Source organism: Bactrocera oleae, chromosome X (assembly GCF_042242935.1).
Source record: "Bactrocera oleae isolate idBacOlea1 chromosome X, idBacOlea1, whole genome shotgun sequence".
Classification (NCBI taxonomy): Eukaryota; Metazoa; Arthropoda; class Insecta; order Diptera; family Tephritidae; genus Bactrocera; species Bactrocera oleae.
This window is the reverse complement of record NC_091541.1, coordinates 30,925,755-30,946,908: the sequence shown is the minus strand read 5'-3', so window position 1 is coordinate 30,946,908 and position 21,154 is coordinate 30,925,755.

Sequence of the window (21,154 nt, the reverse complement as noted above, 5' to 3'; positions counted from 1 at the left end):
TTTTTATTAAATCCTATCTTTTAACAGAGGACGAAAAATATTAATATAATTCTTGCACAATACAAAAAAATCCAGTCGTATGAGGATTAACGTTAGCAACGTCGTTTACTATTAAATTTAAACTATGAATAGCGCACGGTACATAGAAAGCGCGGGGATTTAAATCCAGCAGTCTTTTTTGAATACCATTATATTATTCTTACCGCGTATATTTGATCCATTATCATAATCCTGTCCCCTTAAATTGTTTATATCCAAATTAATGTTATCTAGTTTTTTTATAATAAATGACGTCAATCCAGCGCCAGTTGTATCGATAATTGGACAGAAAGCTATTGAATGCTCTCTAGTTTCCAACTTTCTAGTTTCTGTGTCTAGTCTTGTGTTAAATTTGACAAATCTTATTATAATACTAATTTGTTCTACTTGTGAAACGATTCCACCCGCTTGCGTCGCACGCATCGCATCGGGTTGCGTTCACAAACTCACTCATACGCATACAAACTCGGCGCCTCTACGGTTAAAAATAACTAGTACTTTTTCTCTGGTTCAAAAGAACTGCCGCTGTTTTAACGCTGAGCTCGTAAGTAATATAAACTAAAACCCTAAGCGTAAAATGAAAAAATAAACGTGAATAATAATAGATGTTTTGTTGTTTACTTACTTATCGATACTGCATTATAAAAAACACAATCAAAACAAACATAATTTAGCAAATAACAAAAATAATTTAGGTGGCAGTGGCGAGTGGCGGCGCGGCGCCCCTATTGTCTTGGCGCCTGGCGCGGCCCTGCATGCGCATTCACTCAAAGATTGCGAAAGCAAGTTGAATGGCGTTTATTGTCATAAATGCCATCATTAAATGCTTCATTATAACAATTTTTTCAGTTCACCCCCAAACAGCGAAAATATGAAAAGAGCCACGGGGTTTAGTTGCAACAGCAAATCCCGAAGTGGTAAATCCCGAAAATTCCCAACCATGCTGCTAAAAGGCATTAAAAACTCAAACAATACGCAGCGAGTAGGGTACTACTATCCATAGCAGTCGTCTCCATCGAGCATCGAGGAGAACTGTTTAAACTAAGGGCCTTAATAGACCAAGGATCGCAACAATAATTCATAGCGCCTAAGGCACAACGTAGGCTAAAACTGCCAATAAACAAGCCAACTTTGAAATTACAGGAATGGGGAGGAAGTAGTTTAAAACTAATATAATTTGCGCCAGATAATGGCTGGTATGTCGTACGACTGCCACTAAAGCCAGATTTTCCCCACACACTCGCCATAAGTCATCATCTCTGCAATACAACAGTTTTTATGTATGGAAAAAACCTACTTAAAAAAGGCGAGCTGAAGCCAGAATATGATAGGGTCAGCCTTTGCGAAAAAAATCATACAATGTAAATAATACTTATTTTACCAGCCACATCACCCAATAGTAAAGCCAGATAAAAACACAACAAAAGTTAGAGTTGTCTTCAATGTGTCAAGATCCACTAGCTCAAGGAATTCCTTAAATTATATTCTTAAGAGTCGAAAAATCGACCTTTTTTATACCGACATTCTTGAACGATTTTTATTGTTCCACCGAGCCGTCAAAGTAGTTAGGTTAGGTTAGGTTAGAGGGTCGATCCTAAGAAGGATCACACTTGGACAGCTTAAACGCCGGTCCGTTGTGGTACCCAAAACTCCTATGAGCCGGATCAATAGACCCTTACATGTCGACAAAGCGCTTTGTGCCTATGACAAACTTGTTGACACGGCCAATATCTGTTTCGGCCAGATCTTCTGGTCCGCCAAAAGTGTGATTGCCGAGATGTTTCAATCTCAACCTAGCAAAAGCCGGACAATGGAGGAGAAAGTGCCGGGATGTTTCCACTTCACCCTCCTCCATACAGCTTTGATAACTGCCATCAGGAAGTATTCTAAGCCGAACCGCATGAGTTCCCATTGGACAGTGCCCAGTGAGAACTCCTACCATGGCGGCGAGGTGAACTTTGTTCAAGGCGAGAAGATCCCCCGACCTCCTGCGATCCACTCTCGGCCAGAAGGATCGCGCAGTCGCGCAGGAGCTAGTCGTCGACCAGCGTCTGCTGCTCGATCCCATTCCGATGTGAGCGGGGCAAGGGTACCCCCCCTGGCCAGCTCATCGGCCTTGCAATTCCCAGCGATTCCGCTGTGACCAGGCACCCAAACGAGCCTGATATTGAAGTAGCCTGATGCTAATTCTAGCGAGGACAGACACTCCTTGACTAGCTTTGAATGCACGGTTCGCGCACTCAGGGCTTGTATTGCCGCTCTGCTGTCGGAGTGAATGCTCACCTCTCTTAACGAAGCTACACTACGTAACAGTACTTCTACTGTCACCTTGATCGCGGCCACTTCTGCCTGAAAAACGCTACAGTGGTCCGGTAGCCTGAAGCAAAGATTGACGGAGAGCTCTTTACAGAAAACCCCCCCCTCCAAATTTCCCTCCTAGCTTCGACCCATCCGTGAAAAAACTCACCGCGCCTCTTCTCCAGCGGCTTCTTCTCCACATCTCCCTCGTCGGGATATGAGCAAAGAAAAAGCCGCCTCGAGTGGCCGCTGTGACGCAGTGATCCAAATTTTCAGGAATGCAGGTGAAGGAGGAGAGAATTGCGGCGTGTCCTTGTTCGGACCTCTTCACAAGCCCAGCTTCTCTGAGCCTAATAGCACACCTCGCAGCAATGCACATACCGGCAATGTCCACAGGCGCTATATTTAATATAGCGTTGAGAGCTATCGTTGGTGTGGTTCGCAGTGCACCGGAGATTCCGATGAGCGCCGCTCTTTGGACTCGCTCAAGCTTTTTAGCCAAGGTAGCTTTTTCGAGCGCCTTCCACCAGACGAACACACAATAGAACAGTATTGGCTTGACTACGGTTTCGTAGAGCCAGAACACCACCTTTGGTGAGAGTCCCCACCTTTTTCCTATAGCTCCCCTGCAGCAGTATAAGGCGACCGATGCCTTCTTGACTTTCTCCTCGATGTTCGGCCTCCAAGAAAGCTTTCTATCAAGGATGAGCCCTAGGTATTTCACCTTATCAACAGGTTGAAGACGTGAACCCCCGAAGGAGGGGAGAGGCACATTTGGAATCTTATAACTCCTAGTGAATAAAACCATTTCGGTTTTACTTGGGTTGACGGCTAGGCCGCTTCTGTTTGCCCAGTTGGATACCACGTTTAGGTACCCTTCGGTGAGCTCATAGACGGTATTCAGGAATTTACCTTTAACCATAAGAACCACATCATCTGCACAGGCTATCACCCGACAGCCTTGCTCCTCGAGTTCTATAAGTAGGTCGTTTACCACCAAGATCCAGAGCAGTGGTGAGAGTACTCCACCCTGCGGAGTTCCCCTATTAACCTTTCTGGTTGACTTGGCACTACCCCACTCCGCTACGACAGTTCTGTCGCAAAGAAGACTGAAAATGAGATGTTTGAGGTTCGATTCCACCTCAAACTTTTCGAGGGCTTTAACCACTGCCTCTGGCCGCACGTTATTGAAGGCCCCCCCGATGTCGGGAAAGGTGCCCACTGCAAATTCCTTGTGCATCAGCGCTGTCTCCAGCCACGACACTACATCATGCAAAGCAGTGTCGACCGACCTGCCCTTGATATAGGCATGCTGCGCCCGTAATAGTTTATCCCTCGGTATTCTGCACCTAATGTACAGATCCATAAGTCTCTCCAGCGTTTTCTACAGAAACGAGGATAGGCTGATGGGTCTGAAATCTTTTGCACCGACATGAGAGCTTTTGCCGGCCTTCGGAATGAATGCAACCTTAACCTGTCTCCAGGCCTTCGGGAATAACACAGTTCGCGTAGATAGGGGCCAGCCAGCTACATGACATCTTAACCGTTCGCTGTAGTTACGCCGGTATGATGCCATCAGGACCCGGGGACTTGAAGGGCTTAAAAGATTTCAGCGCCCAGGTAAGGTGACGCTCATCCAGAAGGTCCAAGAAGGCTGTACAGCCTTCCTGAAGCTCCCCCAGTGGCACTTCTTCAGCAAAGCGATTCAGTGGAAAATGAGCATCTAGGAGTAGCCTCGGCGACTCCTGGCTACTCGTAGTCCACCCGCTATCTGCATTTCTTGGATACCCCACCGGAGTAGGATTTTTTGCAAGAATGCGTCTAAACCTTGAGCACTCGTGACAGCCCTCTACACTGCCGCAGAAGGCTTTCCACGAAGCCCTCTGGCTTTCTTCAAGTCGGACTTGTAAATGGCCAATCCGGACTTCTACAACGCCCAGTCGTCGCTAGAGCCACTTTTACGGGCTTTGTTGAAGAGTCTTCTACTCGAAGATCTGATCTCCGTTAGCTCCGAAGTCCACCAAGGGGGTTTCCCTCGACCTCGTCAATCGCGTCCGCAGATTGGATCGAATCCCTGTCAGGCGCGGTTGGAAGAGCTGATCGAAGCTTCCTGCAATACAGGACCCAATTGGTATTCCTGAAGTTTCTGTAGGTTCTATGCTTCGGGCGCGAGGCGTCCAAACTGAACCCAATATATTTATGATCAGAAAAGGAGTGGGCGTCTAGAACTCTCCATTTCGAGATCAAGGGAGCAATTTCCCCAGAGGCTAGCGTGACGTCAAGGACTTCCGCCCTGCTAGCTGTCACAAAAGTAGGGCAGTTCCCCTATTACAGATAAAAAGGACTACATCGCAAATAAAATCAAAAAGTGACTCACCTCTTGCGTTTGTGTCCGAGCTCCCCCAGACGGTGTGCCTTGAGTTTGCATCCGAGCCTATTATAAACGCGGCTCCTTTTCGCCTGGCCTCTGCCAGAGCCATCCTCAGCAAGTTCGGAGGTGGTTCCACCTTGTCGTAGTGCGGCATGTAGGCTGAGCCAGATAAAGCCAGATTTCCCTAGCACTGTCCTCCAGCCTAGTGGTGACGACGACCTCGTTGCTGAAATTAGGTAAAAGAAAAATGTTAAGTTCATTTCCGACCAACAGGCAGGCTCTGGTTCTACCTGTGCTGCTTGCCGCCGGGAGCTTATGGCTTTTTGTCCTTAGTCCAGATATCCCATAGCTACTCAGCCACGGTTCCTGGATAAGGACAACGTCGGCTTCGTCCCTTCCTAGACGAAGCACTAGATCGGCGGAGACCGCCTTTGAGTGCTGGAGGTTAATTTGGAGGATCTTCATCCTCCAAACTCCTCTCCAGCAGTGTGAGTTCCGCACCATCGTTCATAATATCGACGCCAGCCTCCTCGAACAGATGCTCGAGACTGAAGACGGATCCATCATCACCTGACGATCCGCCCCCCGTGCTCACCGCGTCCGAGAGGACAGGGTCGACATCCATTTTCGAGAGGGGAGCTTTCCCACTCTCTTCCGCCCCCGCAGGAGGCAGTGGGCCATCAGCCCTGGCTTCTGTTGGGAGCGTCTTGAGAACGACCCTCTCGAAGCCATAGCTTATGGCCCCCTTTGTGACACTGAGAGGAGCAAGGGACTGCTTGTTTAGGAGTATCAGCGCTTGCCGATATGGCGCCTCGGCGCTCTCCAGCCTGATCACCCTCCAGTCTTGGGTGGGGAGAGATGGGTTGCAGTACCGCAACATCTCTTCAATTTCGGCCGGGGTGGAAGGTCCGGCCGGAAGCCAGATCCGAGTCCGAGGAAAGGAGAGCCGACCGTTCGTCGGCACACCTAATCAGTTTGTGAATGCCGAGGTTCCACCCGGCACTTTCACATCTAGGGGGTGGTCCAGGGCTTCCCCTGACCACCTTCATAAAAACAGCGGAGATAGCAGCAGCTACCCGCTTCCACTGAGCTTGCGAGTTTAGCGATTTCGCTAAACATAGGTGCGGGTCCGACCCGAGGTTTTTTGCCGAGGGAGGATTCCCCCTCCTGCGATCTCTTCCGCTTTATTGAGGTATGGGGCCCGCTCGGCCCCACTTTCCCGTCGCCCACGTCGCTCAGCACCTTTTTGGTCCACCCCAGTGTGCTAGCATGCTGGTCAGATTACTGATCAGCCTGCTTGCCACCGTAGCGCTCCAAAATCTTGGCAGCCAATCGACGATCAGACTTTTTAGCTGAAGTCACTCGCTTCCCCACCGGGCCCTTAGCGTTCGCCGAGGACCCCGTGACCCCCATGAACTTAGCAGAGGTTCCTCTGCTAGTGCTGGCGATTCCGCCTCGCACTTCCACCCTACCCAAGGTTGCCGTTAGCAGACTCCTGCCGACCCCCCCTGCCTTACCGCCTCCCGTGACGGTAAGCCAGGCACCCCCTGGATTTCCTTTCTTTTTTCGTTTTCGTCTCCCTCGGTTAAAGTGTCCCCCAGGGAACCGTCCACTACAGCGGAGGTCGGTTTCGACCCTCTTCCTCCCTCGTCCTTATTGTTTTTGTTTGTTTTCATTTTGTTCTTGTTGGGTCCCCACTCAGAGCCGCTATCCGTCTCCCGGAAAGGTAGTCGCCTTTTATGGTCCCAAGGTTGTCTCAGTTACGAGGCCAAGGCGAGGGTTGACGCACGCCCTTATGAGGCAATGCGTTCAGAGCCGACCAGCGCAAAGAAGGAGTCATCTCAACAAACACCTACCACACCAACTTAATGATAACGGGAGGGGAACTTACTCCGAGGCCTGCCATGGTTTTAACGGGACGGGAGGCGACCTTGGCATTAGCCCATCAGCCATTTCTGCAAGGTATCACCCCTGAATACTCAGGTGACAGAATACCAAGACCACCAGCCCAGGGTTCAACCTAATCCATCTAATTGTCCAAGCTATGTCCAGGTCGAGCAAAGGTCAGATCAGGAGTTCAAGAAAAAGGCCGTAAAGGCCGCAGGTCATTTGGCGTTACCCAGGATGCACCACGCGGAGGCGAACCTGCTCTACATTCCACTTACTTAAAAAAGGCGAGTTGAAGCCAGAATATGATAGGGTCAGCCTTTGCGAAAAAAATCATACAGTGTAAATAATACTTATTTTAGCAGCCACATCACGAAATAGTAAAGCCAGATAAAAACAAAAGTTAGAGTTGTCTTCAATGGGTCAAGAACTACTAGCTCAAGGAATTCCTTAAATTATATTATTAAGAGTCGAAAAATCGACCTTTTTTATACCGACATCCTTGAACGATTTTTATCGTTCCACCGAGCCGTCAAAGTAGTTGCTTACATGCTCAAATTTATAGAGCAATTCAAAAGTCAGGGGATCAGCGAAATTCCAATGCGATAACAGTGACGCACTAAGATTCACAAAAAGCAAGGGTCCCTCTTATCGCATATACTCAAGCGCGCTACTTCAGCCGCGATATATCCCTATTAAGAGAATCTAAATTTATTGATAAAAGGAGTCCCTTCTTAGTTCTTAACCCCCGAAAGGTCTTCTTCGTGTAAATGGACGGCTGGTCAATTAATGCCTAACATATAACGAACGCCTTCCCGTAATTGTACCGGAGAAGTCTCGACTTGCCACATTACTCATCAGTTATATCCATATACTTGTACCTATGCTTCATGCCGAACATCGCCTCTTGCAACATATGGTCCGCCGGAATTTTATATTCTCCGACTTAAGCCCCAAATAAATAAGTGCATATTCCTGTGCAAAATCTGCACAAGGCACAAGCAGAAGATGCGAACACAGATTATGGCAGCACTTCCACCGGAACGCTGCGACTTCGCTCTGCCTTTCTTCATCACAGGTGTCGATTTGCTGGGCCTTTTCAGATAAAGGCGTCCATCTTAAGGTCTCCTACTCTGATGAAAGGCTAAGTGGCTGTCTTTGTCTGTTTTACGACAAAAGCAGTGCACCTTGAGCTTTGTACTAATCTGACGAAGGAGGCTTTCCTTGCGGCATTTGCTCGCTTTGTCGGACGACGTAGCTTTTCATCGAAGATAATAAGCGACAATGGTAAAACATTTATCGACGCTCTAAGAGCCACCGAAAAACAGTTTGTGGACTTTATCAAAAAAGTCTAACCTTAGATTGTACAGAAGTACGCGCTCTAAGGCATTAATTGGCAATTTATTCCCCCAAGCGCTCCTCGTTTAGGTATTTTATGGGAAATGGGAATCAGCTATAAAAAGTATAAGGCAACAGATATTGTTGTTATGAATAACACATAGGTAACCCCTTCGGTAGCACATGTAAATAGCAGATGTAACACATAGCTAACATATTTGGTCCACATGCATGTGTTACATCTAACAGACTGTTAACAGATTCGGTAACCAATATATGCCATACTGCCAACCAAAGCAAAACAAAAGGATACACATAGAAGAGATATCATAGAAAGAGACAAACTGCCATAATTGTAATTGGATAAAGCGAGAAAGACATTGGACATCCAAGTGGCAATGGGTTATTTTTTTCCCACTCGCTGAACAAAAGTAACTAATTTTTTAACTTATACAGGAGTGAACAATAATAAGTAGTTAACAAGTTTGCTAAAATTACTTTACGTTTGGTACTATTACTTTACGTTTCTATTTCACCGACTACATTAGTAATTTGATTTACTAAAATGGATAATCTAAAATTAATTAGGCTAGTGCAACAACACGAATAACTTAATAGCAAATATAACAAGGGTTTTAACAATTTACTTGTCTAAATAAATAAACAGACCACTTGGGAGGGAATAGCTCGTGAGATGGTGATGAATAGTAAAATATGTACATATACCTATATATATTATATAAATATTTTTTTTTGCTTTTGGTTCTTATGCAGTATACGCCGTTGGAAAAATTTACGTGACAAATACACAAGAAAAAGTAGGATAATGACCGCACTTAATGATATGATAACATCACAAATCTGGCTGATGATATGGATTCTTTAAGGTCACATACAGTACCAAGAGTGTAATGATCTGTAGTTGCAGAATTATGTGTCTGTCACTTAAAATAGTAATATATATTTTTTAAGAATTCGACAGCCTGTCAATTTTGGACTGAAAGATTTTCAAGAATTAATATCGTGGAACAAGATGATATTGCCGATTGTAAATATGTCAATACAGATACATTCCAGTTTAAAGGTTCGAAATCGCCAAAGTCAGAGCATAAGATGAAGCATGAAGAAGTTGAAGCTTTTCTTCCAACCGAAACACATTCTTCGATGGCGCAATCAAAAAACCAGATTACTGGCAAGAAACGAACTAAAAGAGTCTTACGCAAATTCGCAAAAATTGCAATTCAGCAAAAAAACGACCTCAACCTGACGTTGTGATCGAAATAAGTTCAGCTTTGGAGATGTTTAAACAAATATATAGTGAAATAAAAACACGCCACCAAAATCCTGCTGGGCAAGGTTTCGGTCAAATGATTGTTAAAACTATAAGTAGTATGATTGAGCGGAAAAAAGCATTGCCTACGCAAAAAGTTACTGCAATAGTAGTGAACATAAAAATTGAGTATTCGGACCACAAAGAATAGAGAAATTCACAATATTTGACCATATTTTAATAACAAATATAAGATGTATATAATAGTACATTTAGTATATAAAGTCAGTAAACTAAAAGCTAAGTTAATAATTCACTCACTCTCTGTCAGTAATGCTTATGTATATGACGCTATTTCTGAAATTCGACAATAATTTTAAAATTTTTGGTCTCAAATATGGTCTTATCTGAATCATATGACTTAGACTCGCTTAATGCTTAAATGTCTGTATTAAATTATGATTACCATATTTTTATATTCTACATGTTGCTGCAGATTATAATAACTTAGTTCAACTAACGGTTGTTTGTATCACCCAAAACTAATTGAGATAGATATCGAATTATATATATACAAGTATATATAAATATTCAGGATGACGAAACGAGTTGAAATCCGGGCGACTCTCTGTCCGTCTGTCCGTGCAAGCTAGAATTTGACTTTAACTTGAGATATCTTGATGAAATTTTATACACATATTTCTTGGCAACCAAAGGAGGTTGGTATTGCTGATGGGCGTAATCGGACCAGAACACGCTATTAAACGAAAACCCACAAAAGTGCCAAAAGTTAGTACTACATTAAGATACAAAACTGTAAATTGGAGCAATAGATCGTCGTAAAACGGGACAAATGTACTCTACAATTTTTTTTTAAGTGTGCGTCTAAATGGTTAAATATACATATGGGGGCTCCATAAATAACGTGAAGTGTTTTTTTAAAAATCTGTCCCCCCTTCCCCCTTGGTGAGATATCGTGAGATTTTATTCAACCCCCTCCTTCATCCCCCAATCTCACGTGACACTTTTCAGAATGTGGGTTTCTTACGTAAACGCGTTGGATTGTTATTGTTAAAAGAAGAAAAAAAACATTATTAAAATGTAAAATTTACAAGAATAAACAAAGCAGGTTAGAACCTGACCGTGTGTTGCTGACACTCAGCTCGTACGCTCTCGTTCATCGAGTTGCAAGTTCGGCTGACAGTGGCGCGAAAACAAAGGACGGGCTACACTGTACCGTAAATTCAGACTAAATTGAGCCATTTGGTGAAAAATAAATATGGTGGTATGAAATTCAGTAGATGTTTAACGTCGAAGTATGAATGAAATTATTTTACTTGACCAATTTCAACCAAATTTGGTGAGTAGAATATTATATGCTGTGAAAATGGTAATCTAACGATAACCACACCTACTTTCGATATAACAAACTTTTAAATTCTATCTTATTCTACCACTTTACAGTATAAAAATTAAACATCAACGAAGTTATTAGAATAAACCTTTAAACGAATAGTGCACTTAAGGTATCTTACGCCCAAAAATTGTAGAAATTGGAGTATAACTTTCCAACGTCTCTAATACCGAATTTGTGAACCCAAAGCCTATTACTGACTTTTTAACGAAAATATCCGTCAATATGTGAGGTCTTGTATTGAGCCTAACGTGAAAAATTGGTAACATCAAGTCAATACTTTTCTTCCCTTCGCCCCTTTTAATAACAGTGCATACTCTCACATAAAATTCATGAAATCGGAGCAATACTTCCCCTAGTGCAATATAATTTTTTGCGCCACCGGAAAGTATTTTCGCGCCTTTGATCTTTCCAAAACGCCTACTTAAGTGGTTAAATATTCAGAACAAAATAATAATTTATTTTTAACTTTATAATTTTTTTTTAAACTGATAACTTTCTGTTTAAACAAACAATTTAATTATGACTAGTAATATACATTCTGCTGTAAAATTTTATTTCATTGAATTTTTTAAATATTTTGGTTTTTACCTTTTCGCGCCTCAAAAACGGTTTGTTTAACAAAATCCGTGCCAAGGCTCATTAAAATTTGGCGTACAACACAAAGAAATGCTGAGTGAGATATCATAAAATCTAAAAGAGCTACGTTTTTTGAAAACGTTTCCAAAAGTTTCGATTCGTAGTGCCTTTTCTGCGGAGCTTCACCAGCTTATTGCTCCTAGGTCGTTGTATAAGATCAATTAGGATTGACTTCGCTACACTTTGCAAGTCTCTTCCGCAGTGTTGTTTATTCGCGATAGCTAAATCATTCTGTTAATCTGTCTGTATACTGTTAAACAAGCTTATCCTACTTCAGTGGTAAAAACAATTAATGCAAGTTTATTAAAGGCATTTAAAGCAAAATACCCAACATTTATTAGGATTAAAAATTTTTATACTCATGCCATTTAATGTATGGAGAAAATATTTAAATTTTTATGATTTATTGGTATATTAAAACAACTGACTTTTGACCTTTCAATACTTGGTGGTTTCAGTTATTTTTTCCCCTTGGGTGCGGTGTTATACTCACTTGCACTATTGCACTACTTTAGTTAAAAACTCTTTAATTAATTTTTAAACTCTTTATTTAATTTCACGTTAATATATATTTTGAAAATACTTTGTAATATAACAATTAAACTTTCTTAAATTTTTTTGTAAATAATTTATAATTTAACAAGTTCACTTTCACTTTTATAGTCGGACCATCAAGCGATGCTCACCATGTAATGTTAGTTGGTCAAGATATATAAAAATAAATAAGTAAAACGGGATTTCTCGAGAATAATAATGGGATGTCGTTCGTTAGTAAGGCTGGAATTCACCAGTCTTCCATGTGCCCGGATTAATCCTTTAGTGTCCCAAAAAGGATTTAAAACCAGAAGTGTGCTTCCCTTATCGAGGGGTCGTCTTTCGACTAACTTTGATTTCTCCCGAATGAAATAGCGAGTTTGTGTATATGTACTAAGGCTCTTGAAAGTGGTGCACCACCTTCTGAAGGTTGTGTGATTTGGGGTATTTCTTCTACTTCCCAGAATTTTTTGAGTTGATTATTTAAATATTCGTTTGAAATATTTTCCACTTGAGCTGTGAAGGAATTAATTTTTTCTGTGACTTGGCCAATTAATATCCATTTAAAGATTATGTTTTGGGCTACCAATTTATTAGAGATTTTCTCTATACCTTCAAGAATTATTTGAGGTATTAAGTCGCTGCCCAGTAATACAAGGTGCGTTCCAAAGTAAACAGAACAAATGGTTTTACCGGCAATATCAATTAATTTTATTCGAAATAGTCTCCTTCTGCTTTAATACAGCTTTTTGCACGGTCCAAAAGCATGTCGAACGAGTGCCCGATATGGCCGCCAGTATGCCGGTGTAAGCCTTTTGAATGGCTTCCACGTCTGCATAACGCTTTCCTTCATCGGCAAATGCATTTTTCCGAAAAGGTAGAAGTCGCATGGTGCCATATCAGGTGAATACGGGGAGTGGTTGATTGTTAAAATGTGATTTTTGGTCAAATAATCGGCCACAAGCGTTGATCGATGAGACGGCGCATTATCGTGCAACAAACGGAAACTTCCATCTTCGCGATATTCGGGACGAACACGTCGAATACGACGCACCAAACACTTAAAAACTCCAAGGCAGAATACCGCATTCACGGTTTGGCCGGATGGAACAAATTCTTTGTGGACAATACCCTTGGAATCATAAAAACAATTCAGCATTGTCTTCACTTTTGACTTCTCCAGGCTCGATTTTTTGGGTTTCGACTCGTCCGGCTCCTTCCATTCAGCTTTCTGGCGTTCCGTTTCGGGATCACATTGAAAACACCACGTTTCATCACCAGTCACAATCTTGTAAAGGAAGTTCGGATTCTTTTTTGCCTCTTTACAGATGTACTTCGAATGTTGAATTCTGAGCAATTTTTGGTCGTCAGTCAATTTGTGTGGAACAAACCGTGCACACACCTCTTTTAAGCCCAAATTTTCGGTCAAAATGCGATAAATCGTTGTTTTGGAGATGTTCAATTCTATTTCCATCAATTTCAATGAAGATTTCGGCTGATTTTTTATGAATTCACTCACAGTTTCGATGGAGTTTTCGGTGATCACGGATTTTGGTTGGCTCACATGTTCATCGTCATTTATGTCCTCACGACCACATTGAAAACGTTGAAACCACTCGTGCACTCTGCTACGGGATAGGCAATCATCGCCATAAACTTGTTTTATCAATTGAAACGTTTCGGTAAAAGTTTTACCAATTTTAAAACAAAATTTAATGTTGGCTCTTTGTTCGAAGCTCATTTTCGCACCGATGACAAAAACATACTGACACTTAAAACGCAATAGCTTCACTTCCAATAGATGAAATAAAATGAAATTTTTACAGGAAGTCGTTAAAGGATAGCAGATTCTAACGCACTAGATGGCACTAGAGTTTACGTTGACATGCTTTTGGACCGTGCAAAAAGCTGTATTAAAGCAGAAGGAGGCTATTTCGAATAAAATTAATTGATTGCCGATAAAACTATTTGTTCTGTTTTTTTGTTTAAAGTCATGTTTACTTTGGAACTCACCTTGTATTATTAAGCAGCGACTTAATACCTCAAATAATTCTTAAAGGTATAGAGAAAATCTATAATAAATTGTTAGCCCAAAAAACAATCTTTGGATGGATATTAATTGGCCAAGTCACAGACAAATTAATTCCTGCACAACTCAAGTTGAAAATATTTCAAACGAATATTTAAATAATCAACGCAAAAAATTCTGTCAAGTAGAATAATTACCCTGTTTCACACAACCTTCAGAAGAAGACCTGGCATGCGAAGCCTATTACAAGTCCACAACAACAAGAAACGAACATGGTCGTTATGTTGTGCGACTCCCATTCAAGCCCACCTTTCCAAAACCAATAGCTCTAGGCCACTCTAGAATATCAGCAGTCCAGCAATTCCTAAGCTTGGAAAAATGCTTGGTAAAGAAAAGCGTGCTTAAAGAAGCATATGATAACGTGATGGATGAATATCTTGACCTCAATCATATGGAAGAAACTGTACCATATGAAAAAATATCTAAAGGTAGATATTTATCTTTTTATCTTCCACATCACGGGGTAATAAGACCAGATAAAATCACAACAAAAGTACGAGTTGTTTTTAATGCTTCAAAGTGTATGAGCTCAGGCAAATCACTCAGTGATGTACTATACACAGGGCCAACACTACAAACTTATCTCAAGCTGCTAATTCTAAATTGGCGCATTTTTAACTATGTTTTCAATGGAGATGTAGAGAATAGTCTTCCGAAAATCAAGTAATAGTCCAATCAGCGACTACAAACTTAAAACAGTTACCTTTGGCATCAATTGTGCACCCTATTTAGCCATTAGGACATTACACGAAGTGGCAAAAACCTGTCAAACAAATTTGCCTTTAGCAACTTTTCTACTACAAAAACAAACATACGTTGACGATATTCTATCAGGTAGCCACAGTCTCTCATTAGAGTGCGAATCACTATCTCAAGTGATCAAAGCACTAAATTCAGCCGGGTTAACCCTAAAAATATTACATCAACTCATCCTGAGATAACAAAAAACATAAAAAGGAAAGACTTATTAGATACAAACTTCCTTAAATTTGAAAAGGCCAGTACTACAAAAACTCTCGGGATTCAAAGGAATGTAATAACAGATCAACTATCATATACAATTGAGTCAATATCTGCAATATCCACCATAACCAAACGTCAAATACTTTCCTCGGTGGCAAAACTTTTCGGCCCCGCAGGATGACTTTAGCCAATAATGATTCAAGCAAAAATCCTCATTCAAGAATTGTGGCAAGATGGCACTGAATGGGATGAGCAAGTAAAACCCAATCGCTTAACAAAGTGGGTTCAATTTGCTAACAATCTACATACCATCTCTTAAATTCGAAATCCTCGATGGGTAAATTTCTCACCTGACTATAATGTAGAATTACATGGCTTCTGTGATGCCTCTGAAAAGGCCTATTGTGCAACAGTTTACGTACGCACTGAATATGATAACAAAATATCTTCACGTCTTTTGGTAGGCAAAGCCAAACTTGCTGCCCTGAAGACACTAAGCCTGCTCCAACTGAATGGCTTCTGCAAAACTAGTTTCAATTGACCAAACCCATCTGAAACTAACCAGTCACAAAATGTACCTTTGGTCAGACTCAGAAATAGTTTTAGCATGGTTAGAAAAACTACCATATACCTGGAAGACTTATTTATCTAACCATATAGCTCAAATATTAGACTTAGTTGGCTCAGCACAATGGCAACATGTTGCAAGTGCAGATAATTCAGCGGATCTTGGGACAAGAGGCTGCAAACCACTTCATCTCACCAGCAATACACTCTGGTGGAACGGTCCTACGTTGTTAACAGAATCACAAGAAGTCTGGCCAAAGTCTCCCGCTCGCAATATAATTGCTCCTGAAATTCGGAGAATTGCAAATCTGTATATCACTCCTGATGAAGATGATATATTACATCGATTTTCATCATTCCCAAAAGCACTAAGAGTAGTCGCATACATGTTTAAATTTATCCAAAGACTTAAACAAAAGGTTAAAGGAATGACAAATGATCTTTCACTACAACTAACACATTCCGACCTGCACCATGCCAAGGTCAGCCTTATTACATATACACATACTCGTTAGTCGAAAGACGACCCCTCGATAAGGGAAGCTCACTTCTCGTTTTAATTCTTTTTTGGGACACTAAAGGATTAATCCGGGCACATGGAAGACTAGTGAATTCCAGCCTTAGTCATAACGAACGATATCCCATTATTATTCTCGAGAAATCCCGTTTTACTTATTTATTTTTATATATCTTGACCAACTTACATTACGTGGTGAGCATCGCTTGATGGTCCGACTAGAATTTTATATACCGAGCCTAAAGCCACAAATTAAAAAACGATTATTATGTGTAACAATGCGGAAAAAGAGGCCATATTACACGCACCTTTAACCAGTCCAATATAGCAGTTGGACGTAAACGCAGAGCTGAGGAAGATCAAGCAAATGTTAAATCTAACTTGGCGAGCCAGCGAAAAAGGCCACGGGCTGGCTCCCGCAAGCAAATGCCCTGTAATCTCTATTTCACAAATAAGCAGGAATACGAGTAACGTTACCGTAAGTAGACGGCAAAAAGCGCATACTGACTGTGGATACAGGCGCATCACATCCAATAATTCAATCCGATCTGGTTGATCAAGAAGTGTATAGCCATTAAATTGGGACTTTTATTTACAAACCAGTGATCGAACCCAAGAGTGAGTTATAGGTAGGCACTATCTGGAGTAAAGTTGCGTACTGCAACTGGAGAAGTTATCCAAGTTCTCGGAAAAGTAACGTGCGAGATGGTAATTGGAAAGGAAGAAGTGTTACACAACTTGATAGTGGCAGATATCGTCGACGAAGTCATTACTGAAGTAGACTTTCCAGCGAATGAAGAAATAAAAATTGACATGAAGAACTGAATCTATACAAATATGGAAACTCTACTTATATTCTGTTATGATAATAAGTACAACGTTAGACGAGTGATGACAACAGGGAGCCAGCAGATCCCAGAAATAGAAGGAGACTATGGGCCAAACAAACCGTGGACTGTTTGACAAGATAAACATGTCCCAGTAAGAGTACTTAATGAGTGCAAGTTATCAATCAATCTCTCCAAAGAAGCTATATAAGGGCAGTGTCAAAAGATTGAGGCCGTGATAAATTTCAAAATAAGTCTTGAGGAAGATTCCATGGAGGAAAACGACATATCGAACGAAATTAACGCATGGAACGAGGAACTAGAGGCAAACCATCAAAAGAAGACTTAACAGCTTCTTCTCAGATACTCATCCATATTTGATAAACACGATTCCAAACCAGGAAGAACCAAAGTTGTGAAACATTTTGTTAACACAGGTGATGCAAGATCAGTCCGCCAGACTCCTCGAAGCGTTTCTTTAGCAAACCGTGAAGTTGAAAGCCAGGCTATACTTGAAATAAGCGAAAAGGGTGTAATCGAATCATCAGAGAGTCCATGGATGGATCATCTGCAGTACTTGTGAAGACGAAAGATGGCAACATGAGATTCTGTGTGGACTATAGAAGGTTGAATGATGTAACGAAGAAAGACAGTTATCCACTACCTAAAATCGATGACACCTCGTTATCAGGCACAAAATGGTTATCAACACTTGAACGAAAAACAAAGAAAACAGACGGCTTTCAGCGTTGCAGATGGTCTATGGCAATTTACCGCAATGCCTTTTGGATTATGTAACGCTCCTGCTACCTTTGAGAGACTTATGGAGCAGGGATTAAAAAGATTACACTGGAAGACTTGTTCGGTATACCTCAACGATATCATCATACAAGGTAAAAGCTTCGATGAACACCTTAAGAACTTGGAAGAGGTTTCCAACAGATAGCTAGCGCTGGTCTAAAGCTGAGTCTAAAAAAGTGTTCCCTTTTCAAGAAAAAAGTTAGTTACTTAGGACACAAAGTGACAACGGAGGGCATTTGCACAGCTAATGAAAAATGGACACAGTAAAATATTGCCCCACTCCTAAAACTTTAAATGAATTGCGAAGTTTCCTTGGACTGTGCACTCATTATCGACGATTCGTTTCAGGTTTTGCCAGCGTAGCTATTACCTCCATGCCTCCATGAACTCACGAAAAAGAACCGAGTTTTTGAAATAAAAAGAACATTAAAATATAAAAAGTTTGAATTTTGCGGAGCAGATGAAATTTATAGATTTTTTTTGAAACAGGCTGAAAGAAATCCTTATAATATATATATATATATATATATATATAATATATATATTTCTGTCATATGTTTCATTTTTTGTATTTGTTAGCCTTATGTGTTATAAGCGATCCTGTTTGGTGATTGATTAACCCAAGGGGTATCGCTGGAAATATTGCAGGTAGGTACTTGACATTGCACATTTTTTTTTTTTTGGAAGAATATAACGGTGTGTTTGGAGACACAAAATAAGCTGAGGCAGATACTGTATATTATTTTCTTTTTCAGTTATTTGGTTCCGTTATTTATTTCCAACGAAATACCGAAAACTGTAAATTAACATACATATGTGCATAAAATGCCTATATTTTCAAATTTAATTAAAATGGACTCACTTTTTTTGCCGCTAAGAGGTTTTGGGAGTAATACTTATGTATGTGTATGCTTTTTCTCTGTTTCCTCGGTTTCCTCTGTTTTAATTTTTTTTGCTTTGTTTCCGGGGTTTTGCCTGTGCGTTACTGTCCTCCTCTCTGCGTGCTTTCTGGATTTATACATGTGCTTTATGTTGATTTTTTCTCTTAGTTTGTGTTAAATCGCGCCCGTTTCTAAAATTTGGTGATTTTTTGTGGTAGTTTTGTATATCCATTGATTTCGCGCCCGTTGTTGTAATTTTATTTAACCACTGTTAATATGTATTTAGGTATGCATATATGTACTTATATTAGTACTTTTGACCTTTCCGTTTTTGGGTTTTTTTTTAATTTATGTTTGTATGATCACTTTAATTTGTACGTTTTTTCTTTTTTTTCGATTGGTACGTTTGAAAGAGGCTCGAAGGACCATTTGGTGATTTCACTTATTTTTTCACCTTGGGTGCGGTGTTATACTCACTTGCACTATTGCACTACATTTAGTTAAAAACTCTTTAATTAATTTTTAAACTCTGTACATAATTTCACGTTAATATATATTTTGCAAATACTTTATTATATATCAAGTTCGTTTTCTTATATTGTTTTTAAAAATAATGTATAATGTAACAAGTTTAGTGTGTGTGTATGGTGTAGGTGTATAGTGTGGTTGGTTAATTGTATATGGTTGTGTTGTTGAGCGATATGGTCTGTTGTAGGTGGTGTATGATGTTGCATTGTGTTATGTTGTGTTGTATGATGTTGTACGGTGGATTGTGTGCTTAGTTGCAAAATGTCGCGGGATCAGAAGTCGCATGAACAGTAATTAATAAAATGATTTAGATTGTTAGCTCTAATATAATGTCATTTACAGTTTTTAATAATTTTCAACTGAAAATTAATACCATTATACATCACATCACAAAAACATTTCATCGGATACATTTGAAATTAATTTTTTTTATATTTTATTGTTTTACATTCTTTATTGGTGATTTTGAACGGCCGCAACAAATCCCACCATTTGCATATATATTTAGTAGTTTCAATCTGGCCGTTTCAATCGTCCCACTTGTGGAACGTCAAAACCTACTCACTCCAGTTAAATGACAAAGTTGAGGAGGTGAAATCTACTTTCTTCTACAAATGTACTTTTCGGAAAAACAAGGTTTCACATTTTGAGAATTAAATTGTAACGTAAAGTTTATTTACAAATTCATTAATGAAACATGAGCAGTGTATGCTTACAATTATCTAAACTATTAACCATACATATACATACATACGGATGTATTTAATTGCTTGTTTTCCATGTTTTGGTAAATATTATGTTTTGAATAGTTACAGTTTAAGTACAAAATTTACACATTGGCATTTCAGCTTTGCTGGCATCATGCCACCTAAGCTAACATGTACAAGCATAGATTCTTCAAAATTTTATGCAAATAGTCCTGTCAAACCACCAAAATAAAAGTGAAGTAAATCTAGCAATGTATGGCTGGAAATATATTTAGACATCAATTGCTAAACATTAACAATGTTCGTTCTCCATGGCAATTTTGCTAGCATTCAGATTTTTAGCTAACTTTAATTGCCTGTCTTGATGTCCCGTTTTCTCTGCCTCAAATTATTCGCTATTGGAGAGAATATATTGTAGGAACACGAGTTCCAGAACAAATCAAAATCGACGATAAACTGACAAAAGCAACTAGACAATAACAATTCGTAGTTACCAGAATGTTCTAGAGACGAAGTTTTGTTAAAGATCTACTATAAAAGGGCTGCCAGACTGTGCAGGAAACACAGTCCTAATTAGAGTGTTGTCGTGTAAATAGCAATTAAGCTATTAGTAAGAAGAAGAGGTACAAATGTTAAGTGGCTGAAATTAGAAATAAAGAAATGTGTATAGCATTAAATTGGGACGTTTATTTTACAATTAAGTAATCGAACTCAAGAGTGAGTTACAAGGTAAAAGATTTATCGAGAAATCCGTTACAATTGGTATCAGAAGTGGGATTGTCAAATAAATTTTCCAAGAGAGAATTGTTCTAAAATGGCAAAGTCTGACGAACTGAAGATTCCACAACAACACAAAGGAGCTAGAAAAACGTGATTTAGCAACAAATGAAATAAAGTCCGAACAACCAAGGTTATGAGGAGCCATGGAAACAGAAAACATTAATGTTGACGAATATGTGTTTCACTTTAAGGGAAAAAACTACGAAGATAGAAGCAAAGGAAGAGGCTCAATGCTCGTCAAAGATTGTGGACATAAACAGGATTTTCACTATAACATCGCAGATGAGAAAAGAGCACGATGTCCGTATATCGCAAATGCCAGCGCAAATGTTCCAGATGTCAACGCAAATATCGCCACAAATAGCAGAGGCACACACAAATGGTAACACAACAATCCCAATTTTCCTCGTTAGAAATGCGATTGTCAACGCAGTTGGAAGAGCAGTTCGCAGCACAAGATACACGTATATCAGCACAGGTGTCCTCACAGTTGGAAAGCAGTTCGCAGCGCAAAATGCACGTATATCAACACAGGTCCTCACAAATAGCAGAAGCGTCCTCATAGATTTCGGAAGAGCGGGCCAAAATTAAAACTGAACTGGATGAGTTGAAAGATCGTCTCCGCGAGCTACAATTGAATCGGCCAATTATATCAACAGCTTCTGCCAAGGTAAAACTACTATCTTTTGATGACACTGTTCCAT